The sequence below is a fragment of the Acromyrmex echinatior genome, chromosome 3, assembly GCF_024713525.1.
Source record: "Acromyrmex echinatior isolate Ae372 chromosome 3, ASM2471352v2, whole genome shotgun sequence".
NCBI classification, from domain to species: Eukaryota; Metazoa; Arthropoda; class Insecta; order Hymenoptera; family Formicidae; genus Acromyrmex; species Acromyrmex echinatior.
In genome coordinates, this window is record NC_141854.1 from 15,414,825 (window position 1) to 15,440,486 (window position 25,662).

Genomic DNA, 25,662 nt, shown 5'->3' on the forward strand with positions numbered 1-25,662 from the left:
GGGCCTCGGAAAGAGGCTCGTGGCGGAGAAACGGAAACCCGCGGGAAATGAAGGAAGGAAGGGTAGGCGGGGCAAGAAGAGGTCGCGCTTGGTGTCGTGGTGGTACTAATTAAACCTTAACAATATTAGTTCAGGTAAGATGTCTATATAGAACCGGGTGGTAGCCACCGCCAGCCGCCTGTGCTTTCTTACGAAAATCCAGTGGTTTTCGGTAATAGCGGCTTGCGAGCGTAAACTCCGTCAGAGACAGAGGGGTTGCGTCAGTTGGATGGCCAAGGAAAAGCGGTAGGTCGTGCTGGTGGTAACGTCGGCGGGACGAACGCTCAAATATCGCCTAATTAAGCACATTCGAGAGTTTCGAGGAATAATGTGTAGGTACCCGCCACGAGAAAGTTTCGACCCATTGAGAGGAAACGCTCCATCCTCTTCATCGTCTTCGCCGCCGTTCTCCGCGCCGTCGTCGCGCTCTCCTGAAGCCAACCTCTCGTTGACACGGAGCGGTTTGAGCTCGACTAATTGCATGAGACAAGATTCGAGCGTTTGCTCTTGCACAAGGCAACATGGCAGGTATATACGCGTATCAATGTCTGCGGAAGTTTTGGCGTTGATAACATTTATTGTTTCTCAAGAATGATTTTTTTTGCATGTCTATTCTGCTTTTATTTTTTGTAATTAACTACTTTGAAGTGTACTTAATATTTTTGATATAATTAAATCAAAGTAATTCTTTAAGCTAGCCAGATAAAGGTCCTCATTTTCTGTATAAATCTGACATTAAAGATACACCAGAAATATACAAATATCAAGGAAATCCAAAATAGGTACAAACATATAAAAGAAAATAAATGAATTCGAGAACAAACAAAATAATATCCAATATTTAAAAAATTTAAAAAGTTAAACGTGCATTTCAAGAATTTAAAGAAAAAATAGTCCCTCAATAAATATATATACTCATATAGTAATAATCAGTAGTAATTTGTTCATCAAATACGCCAATAAATATCGTAATAATGAACATAAATATGATTTTGGGATGCTTAAACTGTACATTCTAGATGGTGCCAACTAGTGAGCGCAGTATTAAAGTTGATTTAAAGGGGCTACTGATAAGAAACAGCATTCTCCGGGGAGCTATGCGAAACGCTCCCCTCTAATTTTAATGAAACTTTAATGATATTTAGAGGATCCCTGGAAACGGATAGCTTCTCGTAAATTTCATACATAATGATGTAATATCTCACAAATCTTTTAAGGACCGAATTGTTTCATCCTTAAATAAATGTAAATATAATGCAAAAATAATAAAATTTATATCGTTCTAGACACTCTTTAAAAATCAGAATTATCAAACGTAATTGTGTGTTTCTCGCTAAGAATAAATACATTAAAATCAATTCACAATTTCGAGAAAGATATCGCGTACAATAATTATTGTCAAACTACAAATTCCAAACACAAACTATTAAATTTTAAACATATTTATATTTAATTATGATATAAAATTATGTGCACTGATATCTGAACATAGTCCTTATTTTATTCTTTAACATACGCATTAAATGTGAAATTACGAAATGTATAATCATAATAAAAATTGCAATATTCAGTTAAATTATTTTTTTCAATAATAAACATTAAAAATGTATCATCGAATAATGTACGCAATTATCAAGAAAATTTATTCACTATAAATAATTACAATTAATAATACTATAATAAATATAAAATAATATAATACTGATATCTTAGATTCAGACAAAGCTGTTATAAAAACAGCAATTTGACATTTTAAGTAACCAAGTAATTTATGACATTAATAGATACTCGTATGTTGCGAAAATTTATACAATACATAGATGATATTAAAGAAATCATTCGTCTGGTTCTAAAAATATAAACTAGTTTGAACCTGATATTTGTACATCTACCTAAGATAATAAGTAATATTCAATTTCATGTTATCCACTTAGATGAGTAGCCTAACATAAGGCAGCACACAAAGAAAGCTTTATTTTCACGCTGCCGATTCGTAGAAGGCTTATTACGTCCTGAAACGAAGCAATAACTTCTGAGTCACGTAGTAATAAATTTGACTCGTTTTAAAGTTAAGTATATATAACATTAGACAAACATATAGCTCAACTGTGTTCCCCCAAATTATATATTGTTTTCTTAATTCAAGGTTTGTATAGAATAATTATAGATTTCTGTAGATCTAAATTTGAAGTTGAATGATCTTCCTAAAAATCTTTTATAGAGATAAACCTCGAGATAAACAAATTCATTATTGTTATATGTCAATTTAATTACTGTATATATTATGCAAAAGTATCTAAATTAAAATAATTATTGTTAAAGTAATTATAAAAAGCGTACTTTTAATGTTATCCTTTAGAGCTATTTTTTGTTATTAAATTTCTATATATTCATTCATAAAAATTATGATATTTATACAACTATCCGTATAATTATATCATATAAATTCAATAAAATATAATACAATTTCTGCAAATATAATTTTTTGTTATAAATGGAAGGAATATGAAGCGTATTGAAAAGATTAGAAAGTGAAAAAAATTTAATCAATACAAAGACAATAAATAATCTTCAGCGGTTCGTCTCTTAATAACTCATCGGTGTGAAACGAGCAGGTGTGGTAAAGTCAAAAAATGCTTCCAGTCGACTCGTACGAGCGCAACGGGGAAACTCTATGCCTTCATTGTTTCAGTCTTCCGGCATTACAAAAGAACCGTCGTGGATGGAGGCGGTTGGAGGCTCGAAACCGACTCAATTACAGTCGCTGAGCGACGCGATAATTGGGATCAAGATTGATTGTCTTCCTTCCTTTCGCGCTGACCTCCCAACAAATACAAGCTACTACTAGAGACGTACATTTTCTTTTCTCCCGTCTCACATAAATAAACCAGCACAGAAAACAAAACGTTTCGTCCAGACCGAATACGGCTCTAATCAAAATTTTTTTGTTATTTTGCGATCAACTTTAGCATGAAGTGAACCTATATATTTTAAGAATTAAATATTCTGCAACAGAATTAGAATTAAATCAATGTATTATATGTTATGATAATGAATATCAAAAAGAGATTTTATTTTGACCTAAAGATAAATTAAAATATAATCATCAAGTTCATTAATTGATCTGTTCCACAATTACGAATGCACAAAATTCCATTTCAAAATTTTAATAAATATAGCTTAAAAATGAATTAAGATTTTATCGACAAGACGGATCCATTGATATTACATCATAGTTATATCGTACAAAACGACATACTTGTTTGATGTTAGCGTTATCCATTGGAGCCGAGCGATATAAAAAATTTTATTGGCATCAATATCCGGCTCAAAATTACGAGGATCACATATAAAAAGTACGACAGTAAACCACGCGATAATAATTCGTCGTCGCGTGAGAGCACTTGGATCGTTTTCCCCATCTAGCTGCGCGGAAAAAAACGCAAAGACATCCGCGAAAACGACTCGACGACGGGGCGCAAGAGGGAAAAAGCAAGAGGGTGGTGCTATAGGCAGGCTTGCAGGATGGTTGCTCACTTCATGGCGGCGGGAGGTCGATGTCGAGCAACCTTTTTCACCTCGATAAAGCCCTGTCGTCGAAGGTGGCCGACGAACACGATCCTTCAGACCCGGGCTAACCCCGTTTTATAACCTCTCACCCATCTACCCCCGTCAACCCCCTCTGTCGCAGTCCTGCTGCGCAACGAGCAACGAGAGCACGCCGAGAGGGAAAGAACGTGTTCTCGCTGCTGAAATGAGCATCGCAGACAGAATGATAGAGAGAAACTATGCAGACTGAGAGGGAGAGAAAGAAAGAAAGTGGAGAGAAAGAAATTGGGTGGATAAGAGGTGCGAAAGGGGCGACGGTGTCAACGGGTGTATGCCATCCGCCCGTTGAGCCGTTGCAAGGGCTGCAGGACGGGTGAGCAAGATTACTAGGATTTGCGCGTAGATTTGCATATCGATTTTCCCGGTGGAACAGTGTCGTACGGCCGTGAGGATACGGCCCGCACACGATTTGCCTTAATTTCGCTATGGGAGATATCTGCCACATTAGCCCGATGGTTGCAGCTTAAGCGCGGCTGTTTCACGACACGGCAATACTGTTTCGGATCGCACAGCTCGAAATTACCAGTGGTAACTTTCAAAAAAAACACGAGTTTACATTTGGTGTTAAGATGCAGGATTTTTTAGAAAAAAAAAGAGCATCTTCGCTCGCCCATCTAACATTTTATAGCTCTGACTTTCTTGATATCACAATCTTTTTAAAACAGATACTTATGTCTGTTTACGTTGCATTAAATTTCAATATTAGTATATATAATATAATTACACTGATTCAAGAGATTTCTATTTCTCAACCTGAATGATTATTATGTATTTTTAGTTGCTCAAAAAGAATATGAGATTTAAAAAATTTCACAGAATTTAAAAAACTAAGAATTTTAATTTTTGAAAGTATACATTTAAATAATTTACAGTTTTTTCTTTTATTTTATGAAGTAAAATACATAAAAAAAAATCATTATTTAGAAGTTAAGAAACAGAAACCTGAAATAAATCAATATAATTTTGCGACATTAAATGTGACCAATAAATTTTATAAATTATTTTAATATAAGCAGCTTAAACTTGTAATATATAAACAATAAGAAAGATTTTTACATCATCATGATTTTATTTTCATATATTGTAAAAAATATTTAAATTTCTTATAGACATATATTACATATATTAAGAATTTACGTTATTACATAAAATATTTAAAGCTAGTTTTTAAAAATTAGAAGATGTGACGTAATTTTTTTAAAAAGTATATCTTTTGCGTCAGTGTAAAATCTCTACAAGAAACATCTATCATATTGTTGAGAAATCAAATGTTGATCAAAATTTGTTGTGCAATGTTAGTTTCGATTTAACGATAATTTATTATGAATATACATTTACTATGAATATACATTTGTACATGTATAATTAAAAAACAGGATATTCTTCTACTAAGAATGAATGTGAATTAAATAAAAAGCAAACGAAGGCAACAGTGTTACAAAGCGAGCGGAACGGAAAAAATAAAAATAAACTGAAGGGAAAAGTTTCTTCCCGTTAATTAATTAGCTTCGGATTGTGAATATAACGCCGCATACAGCGTAAACTAGCTTTGTACATGAAAGTCTAACCGCTCGCTCATTCCACAATACCCTTTCACAGCGGCCAGTAATCGGATCAACGACGAAGGAACACTGACAACGAAGATATCGGGACAGGACTTCGGGACGTAACCGGCGGATATTGATGCGATGATAGGCCAGATTGAGAGGAACTTTGTTATCTGGATTACTTAGGGGAGTAGAAAAACATTGTTCCCCGATCAAATTTACAGTATCTATATATTTAGATACTATATATATAAAATATATATAGTATCTATATACATACATACATATATATATATATATATAAAAGGATGACCATTTCTCAAGGATAATCACAAAAGCCTTTTTCGTGAATCTTTTACTATTACGCGTCTCTCGTATTTTTATAAATATATATGAAATCAAATGTACGTACGTATAATTAATATAAATTCTTATTGAAACTTGTCAAAAGAATAATTTTATATTAGCGATCTTTGTACAGTTGCTTTGCGCAGCATGGCTTATGTCAGTCAGCAAATGTCTGATCCCATTTAATTCCCATAAGAATCTGAGGTAGCCGAACGGAAACTAGTGCATCAGTATCAGTAAGAGAGGAAACCGCCAACGGAAAGCCGATTGTGGGTCCCGCAAAAAAAGCTCGCGTCCTGGGAAAACGAGTTTTAGCGGGATTTCGCATTGCGGAGGATCGACAACGACTGCATACCTATGACGGGAGAGATGAGGGGGGATAATGAATCGAGCGAAAGAGAGTCGATAACGCAGTCAGTCGGTGGAGAAGACCCAGCGAGGTCGAAGTAGACCTCCATACGTATCCTTTCCACCCGAGTTTGTCACGCTCCGATCCAAGGCTTTGTGGTCGCGACTACCGCCGGTAAATCTCGTCTATACTCACCCTCGCTCGTCGCTCTTACTCGACGAGGTTCACAACCGTCGACCTCCTCGACGTTTCTCGTCCTGCTCTCATGGACGATGTGTTTTAGCTAAGGCGAGCCGGCCAGTTAATTCGAAAAGTGGCGTGACTCTCTTTCTCTACCTCTACGTTCCTCCACGCGCGTATCCGCCCTCTTCTCACTCCTCGCGACTAAGACCGTCTTGGAGAACCACCCGGATGTCGAGAGAAAGCCGGACCAAATGACATTAGGGGTCTCGTTTCATTACGGCGACGGACGTGAAAGCACAGCTGAGTCAGTGGCTATACCCCTGGTGTATAAAAGGAAGTCCGTTCTCCAGCCTTTGTTTTTTTTTACTCCGTCTCTTCCTCCTTTCCTCCTGTAGATCTTTACGGCGTTACGGAACAATTTTCTTTTTGTTTCGAGCATTTTCATTACCTATATCTCTCTTCATTGTGATCTCGGCGTTTGTGTTGGACGGAAGGCAAACGAGAAACTTCGATCTCTCTTCTCTTTCCCGAAGTATTATCAAAATCATATGGTGGAAAATTTTTTAAAACGTGTGATATCTTTAAAATTACAAAGAACAACAACTATCTCATTGTTAGATGACGTTAATAAATTTCAATTACGACCAACTGGAAAAAATAGCTAGTCATCATATAGCATTAAATATGAAAATTTTAAATAAATATCAAATTATTTTTCAATTTATAACAACAATTTAAATACAATGTGCTGACACAATTTTTGCGAATCTTTTCAAAATTAGAAATAATATACTTAAGTGTCTATGCATTGTAAAAAAAATTACATGCAAAATTTCAATAATTATAATGCATGAGTAATTTTGGGAGCTACTATATACTCACATTCATGTAAATTAAAATCAATTTACAAATAAAATTATTCTTCACAATTTACAAAAGTGTAAAATTTTTAAGAATTTCGAAGTTTAGAAATTGCCAAAATTTCTTAACTTCCAACGTTAAGTGTCTTCGCAATTACAAAAGTAATCTCGATTTTAATCTACAGAACTACCATTCTTCTTATAATTTAACATTTGTAAGTTAAATGAAATACATGAGAGAAACGTATGCAATTAGATGAGGTTTACTCGCAAAAGAAAAAAAGAAAAAAAAACAGTGTTGAACAAATTAATGTCTCCAGCTGACGTGATGCTTTTGCAGTCGTTTAATTTAACGTTGTCCGTGCGCCTCGCAATATGCGGCGGCATTTCGCAGAGTCGCGAAGTTCTATTTCCGAGACGCAGCGCGACAGTTAACGACGTGACATTATTAACGGCACTCGCTCGCAAACGTTGGAACGCCTCCCGGCTAAATTAGCGGACAACGCACGAGCGGACGCGTCTTCTCCGCGGACAAATTTCACCGCGATCGACGTTGACGTTGGCGCGTACTGTTCGCGTGTCATTCCGGTGGCGCTTTCGCACGGTACATATTAATGAGTAAAAGTTAATCCCCGATACCCGAGTGATCCTTTATGTAGATCACGAACTCTATTAGGTGTGTCTGTAGAATCTCGCCGTCTATATTAGTTCCAAGTCTCTTTAGAGAGCGCATCGTAGCCGGGCGTTCTGATGCAATTCTTAGAGGAACTTGAACACATTGCACGTATGTCATTGCGTTGGATGACATTACATGGAGTACATAGTAATAGGAGTGCCCGATCGGCATATGAAGTGCATATCACCGAGAACGAAGTTGACATAAGGATACGCATCTAATCTGCTTCGCGGACATATTACACGATACCTGCATTATAAACATCTGTGATTTATTATTCTTTTGGTTCCAATCAAAATTAAATTTAATGAATTACTAATATCTAATATATTATTGTATGTATCCTTTATTAAGATATCCCGAAAATTATCATTATCATTTACTGCGTCAAATTGATGCTCTCATTATTACACATCGCAAACAATATTAATATTTTTCACTCTTTAGAACAATTTTTATCTTAGCATCGCTTTTTCCTGATACAAATCAAGAGAATTTCAGTCGTTAAAAAAAATATGATTAACTTTTAATTTATAATAAATTATCTTGTTAAATATATTATTAGAAAATGAGAAAATATCTACAGTTCGATATAATAGATATCTCATATATCTTTCAATTTATAAATTATAAAGCGTCATTGATTGTTTCAATATCAAAATAATGATATTATTTTGACATCAGTTAATCCAATTGAAAATAATGAAATTGTGTGACCGTGTAATTCAGCACGCCACATTATATGACAGATGATCGTCGTTTCGACACGTCAATATCGATGCATGATTATAAATACTAATTAAGAGCGCAAGCGAATCTTGATGGACAGCTGTTGTGGTTGCAATTGCATTGGAAACATCATCTATAACGATCGATAGAAAGTGCCTGTGCATGTGCATCGCGTGATATCACGCGTATGCATGTAATTGAAACTCAAACAGCAGCACAGAAGTCACACATGAATCCCGAAACTGAATTCGCTCTGTGCAAGAGACAAAATTCGATTGATAATTTTTTAATGTGCGTAATCGGATTTTCCCATGCGTGTACGCGCCGATATTTACGATTTACCATCGTGTTACATATTGAGGGGACATAGTTCAAACATTTTCCCCGAAACGTTTTATTTTTTATTTGCGCTCATTGAGTAAGTTCGTGCTGCAGCAAATAATGACTGATATGGTCATTGAAAATATCAATGCAGGGTGTGTACTTCATAAAATGTAGTCGACCTCGAGTTTCACATGACAAATTGACAAAAAAGCAAATTCGTATAAATGGTATTTAGAAAAAAAAAAAAATTTTAAATACGATATTGAACTACCAAATATATAAATAAATTCTAATAAAATTAAACTATCGAGAACGCTTTATTCGATAAAAATTTAATAATCTCCTCTTAATATTTCTACTTAAGAATCCGCTGTAACATAATAATGTACAATACGCAATGATAAAGTATAAATCGACATTTAATAATAATTAGACGTATTTGTTAAGCATCTTATTCAGCATTGCGCATATCGTAACATCAATAATGTAATTGCATATATATCTTTTTTCTGGTAAACTAAAAGCACTGATTATCGTTCTCACCGTACCATTTGCGCAATGAATTTATTCGCTGGTCACGATATATTATATATAGTATTTCCTTCGCGCAATCCATGAATGTTGCGCTCTGATTGTCGTTAGATCGACAATTTAACAAGACGATTCTCTGAGTGTGAGTTATCGTTTAATGAACACCTCTTTGACTTCGGAGTGTTGAAGTGCTCTAGACTCTAGTGCAGCGTACGGAGCTGGTCTTACCACTTGAGCAAAGGGCTGCTAACCCTCGATTTTCCCACTCCTTCCTTTTGCTCTAGCATTCTCTCTCTCTCTCTCTCTCTCTCTCTCTCTCAATCTCCACACTACTGGCCTTTTCCTGCTCCTATATGCTTAGACCAACTTCTCTTGTTAACCAGAGTCAGAGGAATTACGATAATTTGCAGAAGAGAACAAAGAAGGAGAAACTAGCGGTTAGACAGAGAAAGAAACAGACAGAAAGGAGCTTGAAGGAAAAGAGAGTACTTCGAGGTTCAAGTTTTTAGCCGTTTGATTCGTCAGCACAATTAAACGAATTAATAGGCGTCACTTGGTTCGTTCAGTTTCTCGTTCTTTATCTATTCCAGCATTTAATCTGTTACCCATTATTACAATCCTTTTCTTTATAACCGGAAACAATCACAGTTTGCAAAATGCATTGACTGGCGATTCAAATGAATGGTTGTTTATCGAAAAAAATGGATTGGGATTTTAGATCTTTGAGAGTATAAAATTTGATAAAAAGAAACACAATTCATACAGAAAATAGGAGACATATATACAATATATATAATTTATTAGGTCATTTAAAAAGTATCCACGGTTTTTTGTTCAATTATTGAATGAAAAAACCGCGGATACTTTTTAAATGACCCAATATATCTCAAAATATTTCTAGTATGATATTGAAATGAAAATCATCGGTATTAAAATTGATTTGATTATCATAATAATGAATAATATATAGTTAAATCGGATTATATTATAATAACATAATGTAAACGCTGCAAAAATAATTTTCTCTCTTTACAAAAGTAAAGTGTAATGACTTTATTTTTCTTCAATTAACTTCATCCGCTACTCGCCAATTATTAAAAAAAAACTTTTTTTAATTACATACTTTTTAATTTCGAAAGAGATGCCATTTGTTTACAAAATAACAATGAAATGCTATGTTGACATAAAAAAATTTCAACGTGTTTGCCTTGGCAGCGACGAGCGACTGGTCCGTGACAGAATAACAATTTCGTGAATTAGACAGATCAAAGGGAGTAAAGTTCGACGGTGATCCAGGCGGAAAGAAAACCGAAAGGAAGAGAGAGAGAGAGAAAAGCAACATACGAGCTCCAACTCAAAGACGAAGAAAATTTTCCCCCGAGTTCTAAGTGATAGAAAAAAAGAGATGTTAGAAGGCACGGCGTGCCACTCGCAGCACTCGTTTCTATAACGTCTCCTCTTGCGTTGGCTCCCTCGCTCTTTCTCTCTCTCTCTCTCTCTCTCTCTCTCTCTCGCACTTACTCTTTCCACTCACTCGATTCTTCCTTCCGTCATCCATCGTGCTAAGAGTCTTGCTGAACATCAAAGGCTTTGCATGGCTCTCTCCCGCGTACACGATAAAATAGACATGATGTACCAAAGGCAAACCACTAAGCCTCTCCCGCTCTCCGAAAGCTCTGATTCAAATCGGGCTCGACATGACACGATAATTATTACTCGCTCTCCTGAACTTTCTCGTAAGAACGTCCCTAACTTTCGTGCGACAACTGCATGCAATCACACGAAACACTATATCAATGTATCTCGAACTCTTTCATATGTATAACCAAGATATCACTTTTCAAGAAAATTACTCAGATAATTCTTGTACAATTCCGACATATAATTCTCTTTTAATACATAGTCAGAAATTATAAAATACTATTTTAATCTGTTTTTATAAAATAAAATTTTCTTTCCTAAAAAAGATATGATATATGGAAACTATTATATTTTATTATAATAAAAATATTTTATCATGATAAAAACATGGTAATAAATAATATAACATAAGTGTACAAAAGTATATTGATATGTACTCAAATGCGCGAAACATTTTGGTATGGGAATTAAGAATTTATTGCTATTAGCAAATCGGATTTCAAATAAATGCGACGCGCAAAAGTAAACAAAGTGTATTACCCTCCCGGCTATTATCGGGGCCATTAATCGATAATGGAACGCATTACACGCGGCGTTACACAGCATAATAAAATTTTATAACGTATATTCATCGAATTGACCAACACGTCCCACACGGCGCAATGTAATTTCGTCGTTGCGCATAGTGCTCGGGGCTCTCGCGCCTGCACGCACGCACGCACGCACGCACGCACGCACGTACATATACCCGTCGCATATACACTTATAAATTCGCGACGTGCACGCGGCACAATGTCGCCTAATATCCATGTAAATCACAGCGGTGCGTAGAAACCGCCGCGCCGGTTGCGGTTCAATCTCGAGTTGCGGCGCGACTCGCGCCGTCCGCTTACAAATTCATGTGATTTTCTACGGTGATTACCACCGATGCCTCCCCTGCGAATCGGCCCATCATTTTTTATCGACGTCTCGCATCACGGATTATACCTCTCTTTCTCTCTCTCTCTCTCGCTCTCTCGCTCTCTCTCCGATAAATATTTAACGTATTTCAGCCCCGCCGTGCGCTTGCGGCCGTCCCCGAAACCGCGACGGCCGGTCCAATTTATCGCGTTAAACAATCGAAATTGTTGCGTCGTTCCGAGATAGAAGCGTACACGCCTCGAGCAATCGGCCAAACGCGAATTTTCGAATCTATCGGATCTACGCTTCTCTGCCGGCGTTTAGAAGCGCATTACATACGTTCGACTGGCTTCATATCGGCCCCCACGGTACATTGATTTAATCCTCGATTCTATATAGAGTTGCACGCGCGGCCGTGCGGCTATATCGCGCTGAGAATGGAAGGGAAAAAAGCGATTTCATCGCCGTTCGTTATTCGCCTTCGATCGAGATTACCTAATCGAAGCGGATAAATCTGACGACAAATCGCGAGTAATGAGCGCGCGGATAACAAATCTCTGTTTCGATAATAATGTATGCATTCGACCATCCACCTCACAATCTTTCCAAATTCATGGAAGAAGAAGCAATTGTAAAATTATATGAATATTTTCAAGAGTCGAATAAAAATTCTGTAATAAACGGACGCTAAATATGACGTACTTAATTTATTTCTTTGTAAATATTTCTAGTATAATTGTAATATAATTATTGCATGCAATATATTTAATTTTTATTTAAGAATTTATTTTACAGAGATTACTTTATGTTTCAAAAGCAAGTTCTTATAATTTCTATTCACGTTGCATTTATCATAGATCGTACCTTAATTATAAGCTAAAGTAAGAAAAAGTGGAATGTCATTAGTGGCACGTTTATGTTATAAATTTCTATGTTACAATACTTTGTGTCATCAAAAGTTTTTATCACGCAAAGTATTGCAACATAGAAATTTATAACATAAATGTACCGCTAATGACACTCCACTTTTGTAAAATAATTTTTTTCTGTTACAAAATAGGTTAAATAAAAAAAAAATACAGCTATTTAAAGTTTTCTCATTGCTCGAATCAAATATCAATGTCACTAAGCAATGAAACGATAATAAAAAATAAAACTATGTGTCGGTTAGCAAACAGAAATTTCAATTGTTTAAAATTTAATCACGACACTTGACATCGCGGTATGCGATTTTTGACGCGATAAAATGCGAAAAATTCCGAAATACATGAATCGTAACACGCCCGACTATTCGCGCGTAGCACAAACGAATAAAAAAAAAGGGAAAAAAGCTATTTATAAAGGTGTAATTCGATGCCGCAAAACTGCGGCTTTTATATTGCGATCACAACATTTCCGCTGCCATCGGATCAAAATCTGCCAGTAGGTAACATTTTCAACAAAAAGTGAGATTTAAACGTCATATTGGTGTCAATTCTATGAAAACTAAGTCACTTTGGCGATGATTAAGAACCACTTTTTATTTGTGCTGGATCGTTCTGTTCTGGAAAAACATCGTAACAATCGTTACAATCCAATACATCCTATAATGACATCCGGTTAGAGCTAATCGATCGCGAATGCATCGCATTTTGTAGAACAAAAGGCGAAAAACGGCGAAAAATTGACGAGTCACGTGAATGCTCGTTTTTCAAAATATACGGAGATTATCGCTGTCTACTTTGCAGAGAAAAATACGTAACATGATAGGCAAAGATATATTACACTCATCCGTGTGCTCTAATTTTTATCAAGATTAAACACAGACATTTCGACATTTCGACATTTAACAGTTTGATTTGTATACACAAAGCTTATAAATTCACGAATTAATAAACAGTAAAAAAAGAAATTTAGAATTCGTGTAAAATTAACGTTAGAGAAAAGAAATAATTTTAAAGCGATTGACGAATAGGTTTAAGACAGCTACAGTAAGTACAAAGTATACTTTTCCAGAAACGTTGGCGATTCAGTGATGCAAATAAGGACATAAAACGTCTGACTTATCAAATGGATCAGAGCGTCATTTTCGGATAATGAATAAGATCAATCTGCCGCGTCCAATGTGATTCGCTTCGATGGACGAATACTATGAGTATCATAAAATCAGACGGCAATGTCGCGTGAAAGCTATTCTTGCATAAACCGTCGTACCGTCATCTTGTTATCCAAAGCAATTACCTAATATCTATGCACCAGTATAATAATATAAGTGGGTTATCTCCCACTTTGGATTATCTCTTAAATTCGCGTTGAAAATCCAAAGATTTCCAGATTCTTCTTTCCAATTCTTCCTTTTCTCCTTCCAAACAAGAAAAATTATATCTATTTTATGATACTGATTATTCATAATTATTACATAATTAATTTTGTTTGAAGTTATCCTACATGCCGGTCTCTTACTTTAAAAAGTGACATAATTTAAAAAATTGTTTTTCAGAAAAGAGGAGAAACTATTTTTTTTAACTTGATACAAAATTATTATCAAATCAAATAATATTGGCAAAAGTAATAGGATATTTTTTTACATGATCAAATGTTATTTTCGTTTCATAATCTTCAAAAAAACCATCTCTTTTTCAGATTGCAATAATTTTTTTTTTTTTAAATAAAAATCGCATAACGATTTTGACAATTTTTATGAAGTTAACTCACTTTTAATAAGATATAATAATACTCGAAATAATATTTACTCATGATATAATAATTCGAAAATCGCTTTTTTTAGTCGTGTTACTTTTAAAGTGAGAGAGCGATAAGTGAAAACTGAAACCTGCATTAAAAAGAAGACCAAGTATTATAATTCCAAATTAAAGAATAAAGAATCTTGCAAAATATGTAAAACGTTAATTAATATCTTTTTACCATCACTATTGTGGGGACAATTTTTTACTTCTGTACATCCGTTTGTCTCACAACTAATTAAACAGTCAAGCTAATTATACTAAACTTGATAATCCCTTCTAGTAATATGTACAGTTAAAAATATTAAAGTAGATAATTTAACAGATAAGCTGTTGTTATAATTGCGTCTTATCTTAATAGACGTCATACGGTCGAAGACTTTAAAGCTTGCAATTTACGTCAATGAGGTAAGCGGTTTATGACAGTGACGCATTAACGATTTCCGCGAAGTCTGTTACCGTAACGGATATACTACAGTAATAACCTAAAGCTATGATGATAGAGTTCATCACCTGGTCACCAGCTGTTGTCCACTACTGCCTCGCCCGGGCAAATGCACAACACAAATAGCCGACCGAATTTTCGGAAGTTCAAGCTGTTCTCAGAATTCTGTGTACCAACGAAATTCTACCTCTGAGATTCGACGAAACAAGTCAGCAAAGTGCAACGAGTAATGTAATAACGTGGATTTAATATTTTTTTCGTGGATTTATTATTTTAATATTACACACGCATGCACGCACACACACACACACACACACACATACACACACACACACAGAAATAAAGATAAAGTTGGTCGACCATTAATACGCGATTATAAAAATAAATAATATTTTCGGAAAAATGTAATGTCAAGTGAACTAAAGTGGCTAAATATCACGATTTAATTCGGAAGAAATTGTAATTCTAATATAAGAATTATTCTTCTGTGGCGTACTTCAGTTACTATCTCTATGAGTAGAAGGCCGTGCAAATGTATAAATGTGCTGGGTACCCATGCGTAAAACAGCACTTTTGCATATCTAATTCATGTTGTGTACGATTCGCGACTCATTCAGTTTCCTATTCATATGCTGTTTCGGGGGGGAGAGAGAGAGAGAGAGATAGAGAGAGCACGACGGACGACCATTCTGCACCGGCGTAAAGTACGGAACAATCGTGCACAATTCGCCTACAAGAGATCCAGGTGCATGGCCACCTGCTGCTGTTGCCGCCGCTGTTACCCTCGAAATTCGCGATTCGCAAGACAGGCGAAACATTGCCGACCGGAAGCCGACGAAGAGGGGTCCTAGACAATGCCACCCCGTTTCCGGGAGCCGGCACGACTGCTTTAACACGCTCCGCTTTTGCTCCGTGTCGAGCAAGAGACAACCCGACCGTGCGCTGAAGATTTATTCGAACGTGTGCGAAAGTCGAGAATCGGGCCGGGAGATGTGTTTTTGAAATGTAAATATTGGATAAAACGTGTCGCCCGAAAATGGGAAAGACTTGGATTTTCCATGAAATATTACTCGTTATGTTTTTATAAAATTTCTCTAAATCTTATATTAATGTGAATTTCTACAATGCGATATATTTTCCAGAAGAGCGATACAATACTTTTTATAAAAACTCGAATTGAATTTTCATCGAATGTTCGATTAAATGTTCATGCAATATAAAAAATTACGAAACAAGAATAAATATTTCACATGTATCTATGTTAATTTATGTAAGTGAATTCTTAGGCATATGTTTCTACGTTTCCTTTATTTCAATAATTTAAGTTTTAATGTTTAGAAATATAAATAGCAATTTTCTTATTAGAAAATACAATAACATTACCATTTCGAAGTATATATTCATTGCTTTTGAAACAAAGTGATATAAAGCATAAGAAAGGAAGCAGTTTCGTTGAGATAGTTATGTTAAAGAAAAATAGAACAAGGAAAATAAAAAAGATTATTAAATCACAACTGCAATTATTGTTTTACTGCATTCATGAAATATTAATATATATCAATTTTCTTAACTTGAAAATGTAAAAAAATGATTATTTGAAAAAATTGACTATTTAAACTATGAAATTGACTATTCCTTGTTCCCAAATTTAAATATTATCTTAAACAATTTTTAAGGATTTTTGAGCCTTATAGCTCTCAATTGTTTTTAAGAATAATTAAAATAAGCTAACAGAAAAACAAATTAGATAAAAAATTAATATGATAATTTTCATTAAATAAAAGAACAAATCCAATTTATAGTCTAGGAGACGCCTATCTTAATCATTCATTGTTTTAAATGTTTTTTCTTGATTTTCTGGCAGCAAATGTTGAATATTTTCAATTGTATTTTTTTTTTGAATTTGGAATAAATTTAGAGTAAATTCGAAACTTGTGTATATTAGATTAGATACACTTAACATACTAAAAATAGAAATATATATAACATTGAATATCTAAATGTAATACTTTACTCAAAAACTATGTTGATAATATATCTATTGATAAATATATCTATTGAGTATATATTGATAGATTCTTCATTTAACAAGATATTTTTGAGTCAGTAAAAAATTTCGTAATAACAAGATATCGCCTTTAGAAGGTTCATCTCAATGCTGCCTTACATTACTTTACAATAATCGAATAATGTATATTCAGAGATATTTCCGGAAGAATCTTAAAGATGGATACATAATATCAACACATGCAGTAAACTTCATTGACGACACATAAAGTGATAATAAAATTGTTTCGCACACATGGGAGTTGTAACAGAAAACGGCATACGCAATCGAGAACATGCAGCTGCGAAATCGTGTGACTAAAAATGTATCGCTCCGACTGGGATAAGCTTCTCCACTACATATTGGGTGAGCCCGGTCGTAAGTCACATCGTGGCGTCATCGCATCGTAAAATATTTTCAATTCCTCGAAAATAACTCGGATATTCGCAGCACGCGTGGCATCGTCCTGGATACACTTTGTTCGCGTTTTATTCATGGCATCGTAAATCACCCGGGCCTGCGCCCGTCTCCCTCCCTCTTCCCACCCCTTGGCTCGTCCTGCAACCCCCTCAAACTCCCCCTTTCCCCCTTTGCAACGCAACTGCGTTACCATGTAAATGTTGTGCAATTAGTCATGGAAACTTTGTCACGTGTAAGTTACGGCGCAGTGTTGGAACCGTTCTTCAAATTTACGGGAGTTTCCGGAGTACTTGAAAATAAGGGAGAAAGCCGTTAAAACAAGGTTAAAGGCGACGACGAGTCTGTCGTGGCGAGATTTTAAATCGAATTAATCTAGAATGAGATCCCACTCGTCCACCAACGTCACTCGTCTGTCATCTTTTTTGACCGCAAGGAAGGGTGAAAAGGCCTGTGATAGACGGAAGAAGAGGGCAATGAAGGAAGGCACAAAATTACTAACGACACGTGCTGGCCCTCGACGAATGCTGGCCCTCGCCGAGAATATAGTCGGCGTACCTCTTTGTAAGAATCTCAAAAGAGAGAAGGGCTGAAACGGGCAAGTAAGCTTCCATTGTTTCGACGCTTCACCGCCTCCCGTCCACCATTATTCGCTTTCGCAACGCGAACAAATGTTATTGCTTATTAAAGCGATCACGTCTCACTTATACATGAAAATCTAGCAAATGAAAAGCATAGGTATACGCGTAGAGTTATGTTGGAATATGCAACTACAAGTTGAGGTATCTAGCAACGAAAAACGTAAACGTAAATGTAAACGTACGGCTTTGGATTATTCAGATATAGAACGAAATAGGAATAATAGCATTGAATATCTAAATATAATACTTTACTCAAAAACTATGTGTTGTTGATATAAATAAATATATCTATTGAGTATATATTGATAGATTCTGTATGTAAAACACGACAGATCATCTTATGTGATGTTTATTTTCAGTCTTTTGATCTTAATGAAAATAAACAAGAAGAGGAAGCACGGAGGAAATGTAAGTATATTCATTTATAAAATAAAACAAAATATTATTAGGTGTTGGAATTAATTCGTAGCGTTTTACAAGTGATGGGAAGTACTTTCATTAATGTATTTTTTAATGCTCATGTGAAATAAATAACATTCTTTCATTAAAAACGCTACGAATTAATTCCAACACCTAATAATATTATCATTCTTTTATAATAATTTTTAGACTTCCACGGGTATTTTCTTCAAGAAAGTTTACATAGTTTACGAATCATCTTCGTATCTTGATCATCATTAAATGTCAACGTTTCGTAAACTGCAATATTTAAAACTTTTTACGTATTTTGATTGTTTAACAGTTTTATATTTTACTGATATTAAGAAATAATCAATTTTATGCTTTTAATGTAATTGTAACATAAACAAATAAAGTTACAGAGATTATCTCTATGTTTTGATACATCGTTAAATGCCAGTATTTCGTAAATGAACTGTAATGTTTATGAAATGTTGGCATTTAACGATGTATTAAGATGTTACAGAAATAACCCGCATAACTTTATTTTTTAATGTAACAGCTAAATTAAAAGTATAAAATTGATAATTTTTTATATTAACAGCACATAAAATTATTCAATAATTAAACTAGAATATGGAAAAAATTTTGAAATAACTTATCTTTCGATATAGATATTAAAATATTAAAAGTACACAGTTTTAATCACAGGACGTTAGATCAACGCAAATTCGTAAAGAACTTTATAATTTTATTTTACTATAAATCGATTCACTTGTAAAATTTATACAATTCTTGAATTATTCGTTCGATCCACAAAGTGAGATGTGCAAGATACGAAGAAATTTCAAGGAGCTTTAAACTAATAAGCTTAATGGTGGACGAAGCAGCCATGTCCTTTGTGCAGAAGTAGAATCGGCAAAGTTCCACGTGGTACGACCGCACGTGGGGTTTCGTGGGTGCACGTAAGTACTCGAGGTAGATTGCGTCAAGGTAGGAAGACATTTGGTCGCCATAGTTCCGCTAGTCTCTAAAAGGGAACCAAGTGGAAAGGCTAGTTCTCTAGAATCTGTCGTGTGAGTGCACCTATACATTCTCGTAACTATACCACCTTATGCCCGACGACCATCCACCCAAGCTTCTCCCTTTCTCTATATCTATCTATCTCTCTCCCCTCCCCCCCCCCCTCTCTCTCTCTCTCTCTCTCTCTCTCTCTCTCTCTCGTTTTGCCTAAGCGCGAGCTATTAGAGTAGATCCCTGCGAATTTGCACGTGGTCGAAGTCGCAGGGAACCACGAAGTTCCTGCGAAAGCAAATCCGGAGTAAATCGACTGCTTAATCGAGTGACGTGAAATTTGAATAAAGTCTCGGGATCCGATAAATACGGAATGCGCCGTGCGAGTTTCCTCGTCGATTCGAATTATCGTCGGTGTGATAAGACCACTGATGGTAAGGCAAAACTAGAAAAAATTCAAAGTACGGTGTTCGTTCGAACGCGAACATCTCAGGAGGTGATTTAATTGCTTCGGAAAATAGTTATATATTACGACGACACGAATCAATCAAAAAGTGAATGAAACAGCATCATACAAAATTTATAACTAACATTTAAATGATTGAAAGTAATTTCAAAGAAGAATATTACGATAGCCCGATGAGATATAAAAAAATATAATAATTTAAATAAAAATAAAATTATTATATGATATATGTTGCATTTCTGCTCTTATATTTTCACATTGCGACACAAATCGCGAATTATAAAATTATTTATCTATTTAAACTCTATCATTATTATTATCTCATTAATCAATGAGCGCAAATATTGATTAGCGATCAATCTTTACTACGAATAATTATTATCAAATTATTCATGAGACTAATTATACTAATCTACTCTATTATGTGCCTATATCGACCATTGAAAATACATTTTCGTGATTCAGCATGAAAATAAGGAGAGACGAACGTAAGAGAAGGAAATAAAACTACAAGAAAAGAGAAAGTGAAACAAAAGTTAAAAACAGAATGTTATGTCGCATATATAATAGTTAAGTCATTTCCCATGCATTTTTCACGCCTATGAAATACTCACATAACAACGCGTACGACTCTTTTGAGAATATTGGAACGACCAACGAGTTTCGCAAAACTAATAACTTTAATGAACGCCGTCGCGCGCAGAGCTTCTTTTAGAAGAGAACGACGCGGGCAAAAAAGACATTTGCATGAGGCACGTCCGCATGTGAATTCGTGGGTACGCATTCGAAGTAGATTGCGCTCGAAGTACTGGGACATCTGGTGCTCCTCGCATCTTCTGCGTCGCAGAAACGAAGGTAAGCGACGAGGAGTGCCTGCTACGCGCATCGGTACGAATCCTCTCGAAAAGCAGCGAGAGCGAAAGGAGAGAAGAAAAGGTAGGAGGAAGGAAGGGAGGTGGGGAGCGTTTTGTTCTCGCAAAATACCGCCGCCTCTCTCTTGCCTTAAGAGGAGGAAGAAGCCAAAGAGAGTACTCGCTTAGTTCTCGCAGGTGTTTCTGGGCGAAATATGCAAAACCACACACGTGTCTGTCGTCCTAATGCGGTTGCTCGATGCGAGGAGACGTCAGCGAGGGTCCTTTGCAGACTCGCGCATCCGATATTACGAATTCTTTAATATCATTGAATCCCGGACGCGCGAGAAATTCTCAAATGCCCGGAATAACGAAGCGCATCGTATTTATTAATTTCATCTTTATAAATGTCAAGAGGGGTAAGATATAATATCTTTCGTGGTTAAATATAATTTAGCAATTCGCTTTGAAAAAAAAAAAAAAAAAAATCAGCTACTTGTATTCATATGTAATTTACATAAAATTTATGCTTTACATATATAAATCTCTTTTGTACTCGTATATAGATTTCTACAGAAATTTCTTCCTCTCTAGTATACAGATCTCTATATTTTTTTCTTTTTAATATTATACTAGCGAGACCAAAGAATCTTTCTCTGCGACTTCAACTTCTTCCCTCCTATATTTCTTGTATAAAAGCATCTAAAATTTCGGTAATCTAGTCTTGCAACGTCGAGGTTTGTCACGGCCGCATGTGAATTCTCCGGAAGGTATTCGAAGTTGATTGCGTCGAGGTAACAGGACATCTGGTCCTTTATATATGCTGAGCGTTTGCATAGACCGAAATTCCTTGAAGGGGAGCCAAGCAGGACGAGGTCTCGCGAGCTTAAAATGTCTCTATTTCGAGCAGGCATGAATCCACGCAGATGTTCCTTGCCTTGGATTATGCCAGTGCAACTGTAACGTTTTTGTTTTCTTTCTCCTGCGAAAAGAAGCCTCCTCGTCATTGTTACGTGCGACACAAAAAGATATACGTATTAAGAAAATTAATCGGATAAAATTACAAAAATTGATGGAACACTGTATTATCACTTCCTCACTGATTCTGGCAACAAAGCCTCAAACTGCAATTATATTAATGTAAAAACTCATTCTAAGTTACGTGAAATCGGATAATTTGTTTTTAAATATTATAGATGCCCAGAAAAAAAAAACGCTTCTATATTCTCTCTAAATTTCTTGCAGTGGAATCACATTCTACAAGCCAGTATTGAAAAAGAATGGCACTATTTTCAATCTTTGAGAGTGAGATTACACTCTTCAGAGTAAAATTTACTCTAAAAATTTTAGAGAGAATATATGTACATACTCGATGAAAGCTAATATTATCGACTCGGTCAATGATATGACAATTGCAACAATAATGTCGCATTAAAAATTGAGCCAGTATTGAAAAAGAATGGCTCTATTTTCAATCTTTGAGAGTGAGATTACACTCTTCAGAGTAAAATCCACTCTAAAAAGTAATTTAGAGAGTACATATGTATTGTATATAATCGATGAAAGCTAATATTATCGACTCGGTCAATGACATAATGTAATGATTGCGACAGTAATGTCGCATTATTACTCTCTACGCGCACTTTGTTCTTCTTCTCTAATAGATTATCTCTCTCGCGCAACATACCAATCAGCACGAATTATAGGTTACAGTAGATGTACATGTGCAGCATTACGTTCATACGCCAAGTGTACCTGATTACGCAATCCGCGTTCAACGATCTTTCTAAGATATCTACTGCCTGAGGTCTGCAGTAACGAGCTTCCTCGTCGCGAATGCAGAGATCGTATGTAGGTACGGAAGACGGGCGGGTAAAGTTGTCGAGAAAGGGTAGAGTAAGGCGTTTTCATTCCCCCTTCGATGAACGGTAAATCGCGACATATACGATGCACAGATGCATTTCCATTCGAGGCCGCCGTACAATTTCAACTGCGACTGCTGTCGGCAGTCGGATAACGCATAGCATTCCGGCATGCAACCGGTCTGAACTACACTATGCGACATGTAAATTTTCCTTGGTGACGTACGTGTAAGTCAAACTGTCAACAAAGCATGTGTGTTTATAGTAGGTTCGATCAGTTCAATTATACGAGTACAGTAAATAAATATTCTCGATCGAAGAAATGGTGAGATAGAGATGGTGAGATAGAGATGATTTTAATTTGAAACATAATTTTTGAATAATATGCGAAAAAATAGTTTTGTTAGAGCATCTAAAAATTTAACTAGATAAGATCTGAAAATAATTGTGTTCGGATTATCAAAATAATAATTATATAGGACTCTCAAATTGGCTAAAATGCTCCTTCTTGTTGTCAACGCCTTTACATAATTATTTTGATGATTTAATAAAATTATTTTTAGATCTGTATCTAATTAAATTTTTAGGTACTTCAGCAAATTCTTTCCGTATATAATTTTATAAATATTATTATATATAAGTATTATATATATATGTATTGTATATATACAATAAATACTATATTTTTAAAGCGCATGAAAGCTAAGATAAATCTCAATACTAAAATAATAAAGAAATATTGAGTAAAATCTATAATGTAAATTTCTAAATGTCACATAATCGCAGCTGTAGAATTTTTGATAATCAAAACTCCATTGGAAAGAGTTCCTTGCCACGTAAGAAATTCTTTGGATTTCACATGCTCACTTTATGCTTTCCAAATCAGATGTGAGCGTTTATTTCAAGCTCTCGTTTAATGTAAAGATCCCTATCCAGTAAACACGAGACAAATCGGATAAGCACACACGATGCCAAATGCGCTGTGAACGTAGTGATGAGACTTTTTCCTAGGTTGCGCGCTATTGCAATTTGATGGCGCAGTCTGATTACGAACGTGGCAAAGCGGTGATGAGATTTTAAAGTACTGAATGCACTTACACATGGACCCCGTTAGCGAGGCACGACGAAGACAGAGACGCGAGAGAAAGAGGTGGCGCGAAGGGGTGGCTGGGTGCGGACGGAGAGAGACAGAGAGCAACAGGTTGCAAGTAGAATTCGCGGATGTCAACCGGCAGGCCGCAAAAGAGCGATTCAAGGCGGCCGATGTAACTGACGACAATTCTCCTTACGACAATTTAAATTATCAACCCAGTCTGCTATTTAACTTTCGTGGCCTATTTCTAATCGTCTCGTAGCCACCGGGATCCGACGACGTGATCCGACCGATCATTACGGGATATCGGAATTATTCGCATCCCGTTTCCGTTTGAGGAGACACCGCTCTTGAATATTTCAATTTTCCATCGCACAGAGACGCGTCGTCGCGCAATCAAAAAGTGATGGAATTCGTGAGCAACGTGCCGGGGCGCACAACGATAGAGAGATAATAATTGGGCGTAACTGAATACACACACACACACACACACACATCTCCCCTTGTGTCCACTCGCATGCGTTGAATTTTTCAGAACAGGGTCAAATTATCCCGCCAAGTCGTATTGATTTGTCTCGACACTCATCTGCCCGCGCGTTTTCTCCGGTCCTTACTCGAGAGTATACTATATTACCGTGGGTCTTTGTGCAAACCCCTCGTTGGCTCAAAGCGCAGTATTTGCCTTGATTCAATTCGAGAGCCATCGTAAGAGCTCAATCGCTAAGTGTGCGTTTAAACCCTCTCTCTCGGTTCTACTGCGGCGGCAATGGCGACGACCGTGGGCGTCTAATCGTTCGGAATGGATTCTGATCGTTCTCGTAAAAGTGCTGAATTAATGAGCGCTTCGACGGTGCAGCCACGAAAAGCACCGAATGAAAGCGCGCGCGTTCCGTTTTCACTCTTTCACGAGTACCGCTCTTTGAGATCTTTGTGAAAACAAATTAATTCGCCCGGCTGAAGATTATCCCATGCCGCGATATGGCGTGCTGCGTTAATGACGTCGGATACAAGTAAATTGCGTACCCATACCCATTTCATTCATCAAGTTTCATTGTACTTAAATAGCTAATAAATTTAAGATCTTTCACGATCTTTAACATATATATTAACTGCCGGTGATCAGTAATGATGCTATCAAAGTTTAAAAAAAGAAATCTCTCACTCTCACTGGGAAAAGAAATGGTTCTATTTTTTATAGAATTATAAATATGATTACTGTTATTAATATTATAGCATAATAACTATAATTATAAAAATGAAACTCTTAATCATAATTCTTTTATTTTATCAATTTTATAGTAAAACTAAAAATTTTCATTAGTTTCAAAAATTTCTGCTATTATAAAATTCTTATAGGTGGTAAACTACAATAGCACGTTTGGCCAACAGAAAAAAATACGATAAAGTAATCGTTTCGTTAATGCACACACTTGTGGAGAGGAGTACTCAACCATCAACGAATGATTATCGAACATACACAACTCGGCTGAGTATTTCATCTTTGTACGAAAAACGATTTTCTCAAGTGGATCGACCTCTCGAAAGTTACGGAATTAACGAGCATCGTGAGACTTCAAAAAATACAAGGAGAGACGATGATCGCATCTTTCTGACCAAAACTGAATTCATTTGATTTAAATTCCGCTCGTTAAGCGATACTCGGCTATTGTTATGCGTTAATAATAACCACTTTCTGGTTTTCGCATTACAATCAATTTGTCACAAGAGCCGCTACCAAAATTGCACAGCTCGATTAGCCCGATATCAAAGCTAACCGGCCCCACAACTAATTACGGTGAAATCGAATTCCAAACATTTTGTGGAGAAAGTGGGATCAATTAAAGCGCAATATTTTTCTTCGGTTTTGCATTTCACAGAAAGCGTGTTCACTTTATTAAATTCTCAATAAATCTTCGATAACAAATCTTAAACATACATAAATCAATGAAAAAATGAAGCTCAAAAAAA

The 25,662-nt window shown here is 35.8% G+C and overlaps 1 protein-coding gene across 10 annotated transcripts in view; it reads right to left on the reverse strand.

Annotated features, from left to right (window-relative positions):
* LOC105149425 (uncharacterized) overlaps window positions 1–25,662 on the reverse strand; it is a 375,771-nt gene that overhangs the window by 37,945 nt on the left and 312,164 nt on the right. The window lies entirely within an intron of this gene.